The sequence below is a fragment of the Tachypleus tridentatus genome, chromosome 12 (assembly GCF_004210375.1).
Source record: "Tachypleus tridentatus isolate NWPU-2018 chromosome 12, ASM421037v1, whole genome shotgun sequence".
NCBI classification, from domain to species: domain Eukaryota; kingdom Metazoa; phylum Arthropoda; class Merostomata; order Xiphosura; family Limulidae; genus Tachypleus; species Tachypleus tridentatus.
The window spans coordinates 66,519,335-66,535,192 of NC_134836.1; positions in this window are offsets into that span (position 1 = coordinate 66,519,335).

The following is a 15,858-nucleotide window of genomic DNA, read 5'->3' on the forward strand; positions in this document are numbered from 1 at the left end:
TTGTTCACCTGCGAAGCGGTTTTATTGATACGTTATACAAACAAATTGTGTGTGCGTGACTTTAGTTGGTATTCTATATGAATATCATTTTCATTATATTAGTACTATTTACTATTATTATTTACTATTCACTATTATTATTTACTATTTACTGCCTAAAGAACTTCGCGAAATTCAGAGTAAACAAACCAAGTCAAACCTTTGGTCAACAATATGGTCATACTTTGCCCTCGATAGATAAGTGACGTTACTACTTTTAACACGTGTTAAATACATTATTAAAAGTAGGCCATACATAAGTTTTATGTATAAATCAGGGTAAGACAAGTATTATCTGTTTGTATTAGTCTAAAGATTTTAGACAAGTTTTCATTGTTCATTGCAACATTTTATTTCAACAATGGTCTAGCGTACACAACGTTAGACCCACTATTAATATATTCATTAAAACTGACTATTATTACAAATTTTTTGTAACGCATGCGTAAAGATGTAGTAAACTGGCATTCAAAATCTCTTTTCTTTTCCACCAGAAGTGAAATTGAAAGAAAATCCGTGAAGTAGAAGCCTCGTGCATTCTTTGATTGCCCTTCCTTTTGTTGCAGACTGCAGTTTCGCCGCCTTAAAGCTCTTCAAACAGGTTGGGTCAGGAAACCAAATAAATACCATTAAGCCTGTTATAATGGTGAACCGTATGTAATATCTATGGAGTTTTAAGTCCATGTTACTTCGCTATATAGTAATATAAATATGTCGTAGACCTTCTTTCATTCCTTATATAGGTACACAAACTCCTAAAATGTATTATAATGCCTCAAGGTGATTGGATGCATGAGAAGAGGGTGCGGGAATTTTTATTGTGGTTCATGTAAATAAGTATAGAACACTATATTTAAAAACAGAGTGAAATAAATCCTATCTGTTTATGCTAATTGAAATACTTTAGACAATTTATCATTGCTATATGGTGAAGTAAAACGCACTGAAAACCCCATAGACGTAGTAAATAGCTGTGGTATGTAATGGTTCTGAATGTATTGTAATGAAACGTTCGCGTTTCAGGTTTGTTGACGTTTGTGAATTATTAAGATACATTTATCAATAAAAATAAATGTTACTGTTGAATGCTATTTGTGCTCCCTTATGGAGCAGATTTATTTCAATATTTGCTCCTTTTGTGACCTTTCTTAATGTGAAAATACTTTTTGAGCAAAATCTTGGTCCAGAACCTAATACCTAGGTTTGTGTAATAACCTTTACTTTAACAATGAAGAAAACCTAGGTTTATATAATAACCTTTACTTTAATAATGAAGATGAAGACGTTGATAAAACATACAACCTTTTATTTACACGTTTGAACGTTTCAAAATAACATATTCCATCGTTATTATTACAATTATAATAATATAATATAACATTAGTTTATTCAGTTGTTAGGAAAAGCTTAAGTGGATGGATAAAGCAGTGTTTGTATACATATTACACAGTGGATGAGTTCCGTGTGGAAATGTAGAACAATGTAAGGTTTAGAATGCCATGAGAATCATTAAGGGTCTGACTGTCTGTAGCTATGAGGAAACTTTCTTTAATACAGAGTTCAAGGTGTGAAGATCCTGTGGTGATGATAGAGAATTAGCTAAGTAAGATACTGTGAAAAGTGATTTCATTATTTGTATAAATAAATGAGTGGTTGGGTTGGAGTAGTGGAAGGTTGGTTCTGTTAGATACTCATAAGTGTTCACAAACTCTAATTTTTGAGCGATTCTTCGTTTTGCCAATATACGTGACCTCACGATCACTACATATTGGGAATTTGTACCTTAATTACCTCAATTGCCAACATTTCAAATCCACATCCAAACTCGAAAACAAAAATGATTCTTTACCGTTTATATATGTGAGGATTACCAAAGAGGTTAAATATGTTTCTACATCTGCGTATCATAAAAGGAATTTTACTGCATCTACACCAATTTCTATAGTTTTTTATTCCTAACTTTTCCAAATGTGATTTAGTTTCATGATTGTTAAACGTAGTCTTAAATATTGTTCTAATTGTTTTATTTTATATGAAAAAATTGCCCTTCTACATAAACACATCTTAAATTATGACTATCTAACTGGTTTTCTGATGATTATTACACACAGTTCTGTAAACAACAAATTTCAACCACCATCTAATGTACACACCGTCCCCACATTTCCTCTCATTTTCTACCTTCTTTTTATGGGTTCGCAACCCATACCAGTTAAAAACCAACTCTTTTCCGTAATATAAAAATCTAATACTCTCAAATTTAGCTTAGAATAATATACAGACCTAGCCTCTTCTAAATTAAAACCTATTTCAGTACAAAGATACATAACCTAAACTTCCACCTTCATGGCTCTTATATAAATACATACACGTGTAGTGACTGTAAGGTCATGTTCGTTGTCAAAACTAAACACCACTTAAAAACTAGAGTCTGTGAACACTTACGAGTATCTAACAGAACCAACCTTCCAATATCTAAACCCAGCCACTCATCCATTTATACATATTATGAAACCAGTAGTCACAATATCGTATTTAACGATTTCTCTATCATCACCACAGGATCTTCAAACCTTGAACTGTATATTAAAGAAAGTCTGCTCGCAGCTGAGGACCACCTGACCCTTATGGATTCTCAAAACTCTTTAGACCTAAAAATTGCTCTACATTTTCACACGTAACTCATCCACTGTGTAATATATGCATAAACATATTTTTATCCATGCACTAAAGGTTTTTCATAATTACTAATAAACTAATGGTTATGTTATATTATATTATAATTTTAGTAATCATCTTTGGAACAGATTTTTCTCACAGTGGAATAAGTTATTCCGAAAGATTCAAACTTGTAAACAAAATTTTTTATTGTCAACCGTCTTCACCTTCATTATTAAACTTCGGTTTCCCCAACATGAAATCTTAATTTTAATTAGATTTCAATCGTTTGTAAAACACCTCCATACGCAACGTGAAAATGGGTGTATTTATAGTTAAAACTTCTACTCTTATTTTGGTCATTTTAGGTTTAAAATGTTTCATTTACTATCATATTTTTTGCCGTTGATATGTTGGGTATACAATGCATGCATATTGAAAAAATTTTCTGAGCGTAACTTTGAAGATTATGAATGACTTCGACATCACAGCTATCAGAAGCTCACAGCACTTCGTTCCGTATTACAAATAATTATTTTCCTACACTTCTTTGCTTTCAAAGTGATTTGATTGTTAACACTCCTACGAAAAAACGTTTCTAGTCCTGATTTCTCCAAGCCCGTTCCCCTGGCTGTGCTTTCACTAGATAGTAGATAGGGACAGTGGGAATCTCGTTAATCCATTCATTGATGGATTTAAATGGCAATTTCATTTAAATACAAAATTATTAGCCTAATATTAATAACCTTTCAAGTTGCTCTGGGGCCTATTAGCCCCACTTTTCGTAGGAGTGTTAATGTACTTTTGAATCACCCGGTATGTATACTTGTGGCAGTTTGTTTGCGCAGAACATTGATATGTAAATATATTTAAAATAACGGAACGGAATACAAATAAATAATTTGTATAGGGAATAGTTTGGCTTTTTTTCTTTCAATTTTGCACATGAGTAACATCTCTTAAACACGCTTATAGTGGAATAACATATCATTATCAATAGAATTATTTAACAAAACACTAGAGATATGTCTTGTAAATATTACAACGTAAAAGTATTTTTGAGCTTTTACATGTTTTGCATAATGTCAAGTAAGGCAAGACATTTTGAGCCATCTTATGACTGCGTTATATTATTAAAAGTGATGAATGAGGAAAACCATTGTCATTTCGCAACTAGAATATGTTAACAAATACATGTACTATAAATTTATTCGTGATTCAATATTCTCTTAATATGCTGTTAAGAAAACAATCACTTAAAAATTCACAATAAGGGTTGGACTAAAACTCCTGATCTCGAAAACTTTGACTAGAACTTTTAGCGCACAATATTTATTGTTTGAAAATAAAATTAATATTAAAGTTTATATTGAATACCGAGAGTATTAATAACTGATATCACTAAATATAGTAATATTAAGTCAACAAAATTTAAACAACAAATGCATATATTTTTATTGCTACTCGAATAATGTTTAATAACAAATCGCGATAACCCACCAGTGAGGTTTGTTAACAAGGTTATATTGACTAAATTTAGTAAGCTGTCACTAAATATATTAATTCACTAATTACGTAATACATAATTCAGTCGTTTAAAAACTAATTTATTAGTTAATTAACTCAATAATTGTCGATTTTTCTTTCTTAAGCAAAGGAAAGACTAAATTACATAGCTTGCAGACGCGATACATGGATAAATACAGAATACAAAAACTAATAGCAGATTATTTATGTTGATTTTGTCAAAGTAATTCACGATATTAAAAATGCTCAGATTCGTGATGACGAGAAAACCTACTTCTAGAGAAAAATATATATGTAAAAACGGCTGTTATGGGTCGAGAAAACTCTAAGTAGAGGAGCGAACAACGTTTCGACCTTTTTCGCTCCTTTACATAGAGTTTTCTCTACCCATACCAGCTGCTTTTACATATATAAATACTCAGTTTGTCAAAACTGAAAATTCGTTAAATTTTAATGCCAAAATAGAATAGCTATTTCCTTGTTAGTTTTATGTGTGTGTTAGAAGGGGAGTACAATAATTTCCTATCGAATTCATTAATTACATTAAAGAAGGCAGAAATCATTATAATAATCGTATCTCAGTAACATAAAACATTAAATAAATTATTTTTGTTTCTTGACTTTCAACATGAATCGTCAAGAGAAAGAAATCATTAAAAATTATTGACATTAAGCACTGAACATTAATAAAACTTAAAATAATTCAACATCTATAAACCAGAATAATAGCAAAACCCGGAAATATTTCACTATGATAAGACAAAGACTGACTAAAACTCTCACTATGATAAGACAAAGACTGACTCAAACTTTCACTATGATAAGACAAAGACTGACTAAAACTCTCACTATGATAAGACAAACACTGACTAAAACTCTCAAAATTAACCTTGACCAAATCGCTGTAAATTCATTTAGTGTACTATGCGAGCTAAAGTCTAAAACATATATCCTATTACTCGAACTGACACTTTCAAGAGCCCCGGCATGGCCAGGTGGTTAAGGCACTCGACTCGTAATCCGAGGGTGACGGGTTTGAATCCTCATCACACCAAACATGCTCGCTCTTTAAGCCGTGAGAGCGTTATAATGTGACGGTCAATCTCACTATTCGTTGGTAAAAGAGTAGCCCAAGAGTTGGCGGTGGGCGGTGATGACTAGCTGCCTTCCTTCTAGCCTTACACTGCTAAATTAGGGACGGCTAGCGCAAATAGGCCCTGTGTATTTTTGCGCGAAATTCAGAAAGAAACCAACATCTTGAATAAACGATTGTGAATTTTTCGTTGTTTTTTATATAATTCTCATCCATCTTAATGAAAAAATTCAGAAATATCACACTTTACATATTTGAAGATTTTAGTTTGTTAACATATATTGAAGAAACACTATACCACTTTCACGAGTATCTGGAAACTGTAATCTTTTGAATAATAATAGAAGTCAAGATTTAAAGATAAATGAAACATTATTCTTATTTTTTAAATACTTTTGAAAATAACACTTTGAGATTAAAATATATTTAAGAAGTACGAATCGCTGTCATTCAGTATATAAAACTTATCGTGAACAGAATTTCTGAGGTTATCAGTGAACAACTGAAGCTAGTTATATGTTATACCAAAACAAATTAATAAAATGGTTACATTTTCTGAGCGGTATTAGTCACACAGAAACTCAACACTCGTTAACGCTTTAGTTTTTAGTTAACCAGATTTGTGTAGACGATATTTCAAAACACACCATCATCTTCTTACATGTGATACGTCGCTTGTATTGGCAACATAAACAAAAAGAACAGTACGTGGCCATATAAAAACGTACCTTACAAAATTATTAGTACATAAGTAGAGAAATCAATACGGAGGAGGTGGATGTATTGACAATTACCTATTTAAACATATTATTTTTCAGCATATTTTTTCGCTTCATAAACAAAGTAGTTCTGATTTACTAACGTTTTTATTCTTCTTCTGTACTTGTATGACTTTAGGCTCAAATAAATGTTGGTGCGCTTGAATAAAGACACCAGGCTTCATCCATGCGCAAAACTTTAGGTATACGAAAATCACATGTATTTGGTGAAAGGTCTACTATGTTCTGAGCACGTGCTGACAGTAATACTTCCAAGCACTCGTTAAATTTGGTAGATAGTTGTCTAGTAGACCATGATAAAAACACTTATCCTGTGGCATCATCAACACAAAAGAAAGAAATCGAAAAAACGACTTCCTGCATACTCTGGCTCTGGATGGGTTTGTCGACTGTTTTGTTGGAGAAATAAGGGAGACACATTTGGATTTTCTTCAGTTATTTTCTTGATGTTTTTATTTCATATTTTCTCATATTCACACGTAAAACCTTAGCAAATAGAAAATAGTAAAAAAAGTATGTTTAATGTAGAATATGTTTTGCTTTTTCAGGAGGTAAGGGCAAAAAAATCATTGACCAGCAAATTAAACTAAACCCGATTTTACTATGATTAATTCGATATATTTAATGTGTTTTTTTTTGTTTGGGAATTTTGCGCAAAGCTACTCGAGGGCTATCTGCGCTAGCCGTCCCTAATTTAACACTGTAAGACCAGAGAGAAGGTAGCTAGTCATCACCAGCGCATAGTGGGATTGACTGTCACATTGTAACGCCCCCACGGCTGAAAGAGCGAGCATGTTTGGTGCGACGGTGATTCGAACCCGCGACCCTCAGATTACGAGTCGAACGCCTTAGCCCACCTGGCCATGCTGGGCAATATTTAATGGAAGCATTAGTTTATCTTTATTGTACATTTTCAACACTTAACTATCTCAGAGTGTGTATTTTATTATAGCAAAGCCACATCGGGCTATCTGCTGAGTCCATCGAGTGAAATCGAACTCTTGATTTTAGCGTTGTAAATCCATTGGCGTACCGCTGTACCAGCGGAGGACTATCTCAGAGTATTCAAGCCAATCTGAAAATAAACGTATTGAATGTGAAACAGTATTATTTCGTTTCACGAACAACAAATTATATATTACACGTGACTAACACACAGAGAATGAACAGACTGAGATAATTTATTAGTCAACAATATTGAAAGTAGGCAAAAGTTTTTAAATTATAGATAATGCAAAATTATGTGAAAATGTATGGTTAAGGGTAAATAGACTGTATAATATGATATATACTATGATTTACTTACACATATTCTACAAACAAAAATATTCAGAAACAGAAAACATGTTATGTAATATATATATAATAGAGATAGCTTTAAATACTTAATAATAAAAAACGTTTTAGGAAACTAACAGGTACCACAGCTGATATTTTGGTGTGTATTCGATGTTCCATTGATACATTTCACAATGAGACATTAATGATTGTAAAAGTAATAAAACGTTTAAAGGTTTTATAAATGCCAGGAAAATTCTCGAAATAATATTTATTGAATTGAAAAGAAAAAAAACATACGACAACCTTCAACTCTTCTTCTGAGTATGAAATTCCAAATGGTTTGAAGAAAATAACTGATAGAAAACTGACCATACCTCAAGTGTGAATATAGAATATATATTTTAAATTGAAAAAAAAACGGCAGTACGTATGGTGGTAACGTTCAGAGACAATTTTAATATTTCACTGCATATAAATGTTAAATTGTCAGAAACTATATTGAACGACTAACACCAGTTATCACAAGCATACATATCCCCATTTGGTGTGAAGTATTTCTAAAATCTTTCATACAGCTAAGAAATGAACGTGAAATTATGCTAGAAAAAACATATACTACTATTTGACGGGACCTAAGAAAAAAATTGTTGCGAAGTCGACTTCTGTGTACTGATAGAAAGATTTGTTCTCATATATGGAGTTACTGTGACACTTTTCATTGATAAAAATACGTATTGGTTAATGAAATAACCAGATGTTTGAGTTTCAAGTCATAAGTACTCTAAGGATTGTTTTAGCTTTTGGTAATGTACAGAATGTTATTTTTTAATTTTGAATTTCGCTCAAAGCTACGCTAAGTCTATCTGCGCTAGCCGTCCCTAATTCAGCAGTGTAAGGCAACTATTTATCACCACCCACTTTTACCAACAAATAGTGGCCGTCATATTATAAAGTCCCCAAGGCTGAAAGGGCGAGGATGTTCGGTGCAACTGCGATTCGAACCAGCGATCCTCAGATTACGAGTCGAACTCCCTAACCCACCTGGCCATGCTAGGCCGTGGTAATGTACAGAAACACAAGATACTTAAATCATTTGTAAAAACTTATTAGCTTATTATGACTTTTATTTAAGCTTGGGTTTAGGTTAAGAAAGATTGTAAAGAAACGAGTAACTATTTTAATATCTGAGTAATAATAATATCGTAGTAATAATATCAAATAAAGATAATCTAGCAGCTTTTTCTCATCACAAATATTTTTAGGTTTTACTTGGTGGTGAAGGGCATTAAAAACATCAAGCTTATTTTATAAACCACTACAGCAATAGAATATTTCCATTTTTGACCTTTTCGTAACAGATATGGATTTGCTTAATTAAAATCGATTTCATTCTCGACCCCAGTGGCACAGCCGTATGTCTGCGAACTTATACTACCAGAAACCGGATTTCAATGTCCGTGGTGGGCATTACTTATGATATATATATATGACATTGAATGTAACATACACTGACTCTTAAGTTTTTTATCACAAAATACATAAAATTAGAAAAAAATAGAAACAACACTTGGTTTAGTTTTAATAAATTGATTTTTAACGAAAACTATAAAATAGTAAAATTTAACAAAATTAACAATAAGAAGTCAACAAGTGATATTCTGGAATATCATATTATTTATTCTTATTATTAACAGTTTTGGTGTTGTTGAGTTGTGGCATACCCAGACTGTGAATCCAAGTGTTCAACGTTCCACACAATTTTGAATGCTGCAACGTACGAGTCCTCTATATTTTTTACATATTTTGAAAAAGGGGTAAAATATTTTATTTAAATATTCGTAGTAGACCTCTGAATAGTAGCCATGTGGTTGTGAAACTTTTGATAATAGAAAACGATAATTATAGAAATTGTTATAGCACCTTGGTTAACTATTAATCATTTATGATAGTTTTACTAAGACAGTGATAACTTTAACCTCGTGTTCTATAAATTTTATGAACTGTGTTTAAACTATTAGTATGAACTCTTGGTTTGATTAATGAAATTATCTGGTGGCTTAGAGCAGTTTCTCAATGTCCATTCCGTGAGATTTTACGAAAATAAACAAACGAAGAAAAAATGACACAATTATTAATGTTTTTTTTTGTTATGCTCTCATTTTATTTTTCCACAACAGCTTAGTGAGGTAGGGAGCCTGTTTCTAGTATCGAAAACGTTAATAAATGCTGGGTTAAAGCATACATATCTTCTGGAATACCACTGAAATTTAAAGAAAAACATCTCTTTGTGTGTTAACTAGCTAAACTGTGGCTAACACATTAACTTACGTTTCGTTTGCAAACAAACACATATATTCATTTTGAATATTCCCATATTTATTAATCTTATTCTAACGCCCTTGACTATTTCTTGTGTTAAAGCTTGTTCCACCTTTTATTATTTTTATAAGCTTCGTTTGATGGAAGATACTTTTTTGGGTTAGTAAAGTCTAAATTGAAGTATTCCTTGTTGAAAAAGATTCAAAAGATAATTTTCTAGAGAGGGAATAAAAAATCATTAGAAAATGGTGCATAATACCTAAAGCAGCTGTTATATTTCTATTATAATTCATCTTCACATTTCTCATCTTAAAAGTAAAATAAACAAATCTCAGCTCAGTAGTTTTAATGTTGCAAATATAGGTTTTCAGACTATCACTTTAGAAGTTGTTTCCATCGAACAACAATCGGACAAGAAACATGTTCGTTACTTCCCAAAATAGGAGAAAAATATAAACAAACACGTTATGGTATCGTATCACTTCACCAGCGTCAAAATTCAGTGTAAAAATATTTATGTAATGCTGAAGTAGCAATTAGGTATTGAGAACACACGATGACATGATTCTACGTTAAATGTCAAATATCATTTATCCCACGAAGTAAAAACTATGGTTACAAACATTTCTTTTTTTCGGCATTTCGCGGAAAAGTTAAAAAAAAACACAATCTGCGCATGACAGTCTCTAATGTTGATGTGATGGATAGAAGAAAATCAGCTGTTCAACAACAAACACAGTTAATTTTTAGGTTACCCTTTTTTCATCGAGTACTGAGATCTGACTATCAATTTTATAATGCATCTGCGACAGAACAGAACACATTTTTTTCGGTAGCAGAATGGAAACCATGAGCTATCGCATTCATATTTCGTGTATACTGTAAACCAGACCATATTTATTTCAGACATTAACTTCAAGGCGAGCAGTTAATTTCAATACATGTGTTGAATTATCAAGTTTGAAAATGTGTTTATAGCTCGCGTGTTCTTATATATATACTTTGAAAGCATATATAAAAAATTCAGTATGTATTATTTTCCTCTGTAAAACAATCATGTTTCAAAATAAAAAAAATATCGTGCAAAATATGATAATTACACGAAATTCAATTTTTCTACAAAGTGTGTTTGATTCCTTTATATGAACTAATAAACATTTGGTTCAGGAATCTGCATTTCAGTAGTTTGATCAAAACGCGGTCACATAAGTAGCGCAAACTTTTGAAAATATTATTTTTATGATTACTTTCGAAACTATACATTAGAAACTAATGAACACTAAGTTTGGTAATACTTACTTGCATATGATTGCTTATTTTATTTTAAAAGTGAATCAGATGCACCTGCTATACCAATAGGCGCTGTACATAAATAAAATGAGGGTCATTACAGGTCAGAAGCTCTAAACAAGTGACATAGTAGACTCTACACTGAAGATGTTCTAAATAACTATGTAATATTAACTGCTGATAAAGCGAGCTTTTTACCTACATAGGTAAGGACTAAAATTATATACCTAGTAATGAGCACAGATAATTAGATATGATATTCAAACCGAATTTTTCTATGAAAATGCTGCCCGGCATGGCCAGGTAGCTAAAACTCTCGACTCTTAATCTAAGGGTCGCGGGTTTGAATCTCCGTCACATCAATTATGCTCGCTCTTTCAGCCGTGGGGCTTTATAAGGTCGCTGTCAATCCCAGTATGTGTTGGTGAAAGAGTGGCCCAAGAGTTGGCGGTGGGTGGTGATGACTAGTTGCCTTCCCTCTAGTCTTACACTGCTAAACAAGGAACGGCTAGCACAGATAGCCCTCATGCATATAATTTTGCGCGAAATTCAAAAACAAACAAACAAAATGTAAAAATGGCCTATTATGTATGCGTTAACATCCATCATCTACAGTTGGCTGGTTCAATTACCATAATGCTTTGCATAGAAACTGAAAAATGTCCAACTATGTACAAAGGCTATTTTTCTGTAAGTGTTTGCCAGAGAAAAGTGATAGGGAAGACCCTGAAGTAGGGCATATTTTACTTTTCTATAGACTGTTGTTTTTTGTCGTCCACGGCTAGCTGGCTTGATTACCGTTATTTTTGTATGGTAACTGGAAACTGTCCAATGCTGTAGAGGCAATCTTGATTTAGAACTCTTGCTTGAGAATAAAAGAAAAGAAAATACCTTGAAATAGTACACATTTATTAAAAAATTGACTTTGAATTTAGAGACAGAAATATTTAATTATCTAACTAGACGAATAGTTATTATATTCTAGAAAACAGGGTATGACGTTAACAACCAATGAGGTAATTAGGGATTTAATAACAAAAGAAAGAAGAAAATAGAGCATTGTGTAACATTATCCTTTATACAAATTTGCTTCATTAACGGGCACCTTCAGCTTGTTACACGTAATGGTGAAAATACATTGTTTTGTCAGCTGGTACCCTGGCTAATACTGATATTTTTTACCGTAAATGGAATAATATCTACCGCTATTCAGCCAGCCCACGTTAGTCCATAATTCATATACTAATCTATACAGAGTGAGTATATCAAAATGGTAAACAAAATTAAAGGAGTTATATTAATTATTGTAACCAACGCTGTGTGTCTGCAATGTTGGAGAAGTGTTACTTGTTGAAGCTAATGTCATAAGTAAGAACAATTGTGTCTTGGTAAAAAATTATATTTGGTTCGACTAGTTTAGGAGATTTAGGTTGCTTTTAAATTTGTTGTTGTTGTTTTTTTACTTAAGCACAAAAGTACACATTACGCTATCAGAACTCTGTCCCAAGGGTATAAAGACCCAATATTTAGCGTGGCAAATCTGCAGATTTATTGATGTGACACAAGGGGGAATTTCTTAATACATAAGCCCCCTCAGTGGCTCAACGGTATGTCTGCGGACTTACAACGCTAAAAACCGGGTTTCGATACCCGTGGTGGGCAGAGCACAGATAGCCCATTGTGTAGCTTTGTGCTTAATTCAAAACAACAACTTCTTAATACATAAACTAAGCTAGCACTATGGAATAACTTTTATAACAAGAATAATTAAAATTAGTTATAATAAACACAATAACCAACATTGATAAGGAAAGTAACCTTAAGGAAAGAATAAGATAAAGTAACTTGCTGTTTTTTGTTAGTAAATACACAATAATACTCCCTAAGAAGATTAAGATAACTGCCCACTTCTAGAACAACGCCTACATTTAGAGAAAACGTACAAAACTCATGTCTATGTTGGTCACTCGATTATAAAATAAGTTAGAGAAGTTACACCCTTCAGGCATCTTCTACTCTACTAGTTGTAAACATTTTGCTATCCTTTTCTGACTGGTAAATTACATGTAACACTAATGTGGAATGATCCATAACAAGAGTAAACAAGAGTGAAAGGAACTTAGTCAATTTTTTAAACAATCTACCATTGTTAAAACCAAACAAACGACAGGAACCATGCATACACTGAAATTTTGACAATTTCAAAAGAAATTGTAACTCTTCACTACACTGGATAACTATTAGGTAAGAAATATTGTGTTTACACTTACATACTATATACCAGAAGATTCAAGGAAGCTTGCGTTAACAATAAGATAATAAAATTTAGAGAAGGAGGTAACAAAAGGATGACTAGGTCAAAGCGATATGACTTAAGTAATGACGTAATATCATAGTACACACTATAACAAGAACGTAAAAGTAAAGGAAGGTAAAACTAATGTCTGTCGTGAGCATTTATTGCTTTAAATAATTAGTTAAACATTAATGCAGAGAAATGATAGTCTTAATGAGGTTATAATAATCAATAACATCATGAATATTAAATGTTGCATCAAAGTGTTTTGGATTATTTGTACTCGGAAATAGAAAATTTGTAGCTTCAAAATTAAAAGTTCGTGTTTTGCTCAAACATAGAATTTAAATGTTTGATTGACAGTGTTTATATTCAACCCCAGTAGACTCTTTTACTTTGTAATGCATGACGAGGTGGTTAGAGCGCTTGAGGCACACTCTCAGAGTCGCATGTTTGAATCCCTCTTACACCAAATGTGGGATGTTCTAATGTGACTGTCAATCCCCCTATTTGTTGGTAAAAGAGTAATTCAATAGTTCGTAGTAGATGGTGATGATTAACCACCTTCCTACTGCTTCCCTCTAGTCTTCCAAAACTGCGAAGTTTGGAACAGTGTAAACCAGTGTTATAAAACATGCTTTAATCAAAGTAACCACCACTTGTTCAGCACACTTTTTCCAACGTGTAACGATTGCTGTTTGTGCACCTGCTGTAGAAATCTGAGTTTCTTTGGCTAATGAGCTCCCTGCAAGCTTCTTTTGTGGCTGCCTGGTTTTAAAAGCGTTCATTGTTTAAGAAGTTGTCAAAGTGCTTGAAAAAATGGAAATCTGTAGGGGAAAAGTCTAGGAAATAAAACGGGTGAGGCACAAACAATTCGTTCAATTTTTGGATCGTCATCCTTGACAGGTCTCATGACGCCGATTTTGTTGATCTTTAGTCAGCTCATGCGAAACCCACTTAATCAATTTTTTCGTCTTTACAATCGTACTCAGATGATTGGTAATGCTTGATTTGCTTGTGCCTTGCTTTTCTGCAAGCTCATGTACTGTTGTGCGAGTTTCTGTCTCAACTGTTTCCCTCAATGTGTTTTTATGTAAGGATGCCTTCCTTCTACGATCTTTGTGGTCTCCAAGACTTTCAATTCCATGTCAAAACCTTTGGAACCCACGCTGAACTGTACGTTCAGTAACAGATTCATGGCCGAATTTCTGGTTAATGTTCCGTGTAGTTTCAGTTGCTTTTCGTTCAAATTTGAAGTCGTAGAGGAAAATCGAACGAAAGTCTTTCTTGTCCATTTTTTTAGTGGTTGCGAAACTTACTCTGAGTAAAGCTGAGACAGCAGACAATTAAGACACCTTGTAAGCGACAAACGTTGGATTAAACCAATCAAGCAATGATACGTTACTCGATATTCAGCTTCTAAATGTCATCGTGACAATTTCTGGACAACTCAATATTAAAAAATGTATATCACTTGTATTGTTAAATGCATATTGCGAAATTTCCGCCTATTCTCTAAATTTGTAGAAGGTTCTCGAGTGTAAGATTCAACAATATATGTTTTACGAAAACACCAGTTTTGTTGCCAACTGAAATTTCGAGAATCTAGCCTAAGATTTATAAATCGACGTTCAGAGAGACGATTTTATATCGTTGGTTTGTTACAGTTAGTGCACTATGAACCTTGGAAGTTATAATTGTGATAAACGCTTATCAATCGGAGAACTATAATATTTGACCAGGAATGTTTATAGAGTTTGAATAATATAAACTGTTCAAATTCAGTGAATCAACTTCAAACTTTAGTATTTCTACGAGAACATTACATATATTGGTTGGTGAAATACCAGCTTGTATCAAAATGGCGTAAGACCAGTAAAGAATAGAGAGCTAGCTATCCAATAAGTGAAGTGAACTGATATCAATTCGAAACCAATTCGTTTATCGTAAATCATCGATAAAATGCTCAGTTATAGACCAGATAGAAGACTCAGTATAGTTTTTAAGTTTGTAATACTTTTGTATATAAATCATTTTTCTGACAACCATTATTATAAATTGTAATGCTGTTTGTATATTGAAATATATTTGTGTTAAAAATAAAACTGTTTGTTTCAATCTTGTTGGCAAATATCATAAATATGATACATATCGACATTCAATTAATTTAGAAATCAAAATTAAAATTTCATGCTTTTTGAAATTTTAATAATAAATTAGAGGCTCGTTCAAGATAAATTATAATGCGTAACATAGCGCAGAGAAGCCTTGAGTAGCTTTGTCCGCAATTCAAACCCAAACTATAACAAATGATATTCATATCCAATTCTAGTTGATGCCTTTATGTCACACTGGTTCTAAACGAATGTAGTCGAAGAACCAATAGACCAGGGATCTAAAACCGGTACATAGTGGTTTTTACTAGGTAAGAACCGCAAATAAGTGAAGTAGGAATCCTTATTTTCAGACACTAAAGAAACGGCAAAGAAACAATAAGCAAGTGAGGAGAGGAATTTTATATTGTTCAGGGGCTTTAAACACGAAAAGTAAAATCCCTTGCTGAACATGTGTTCTCA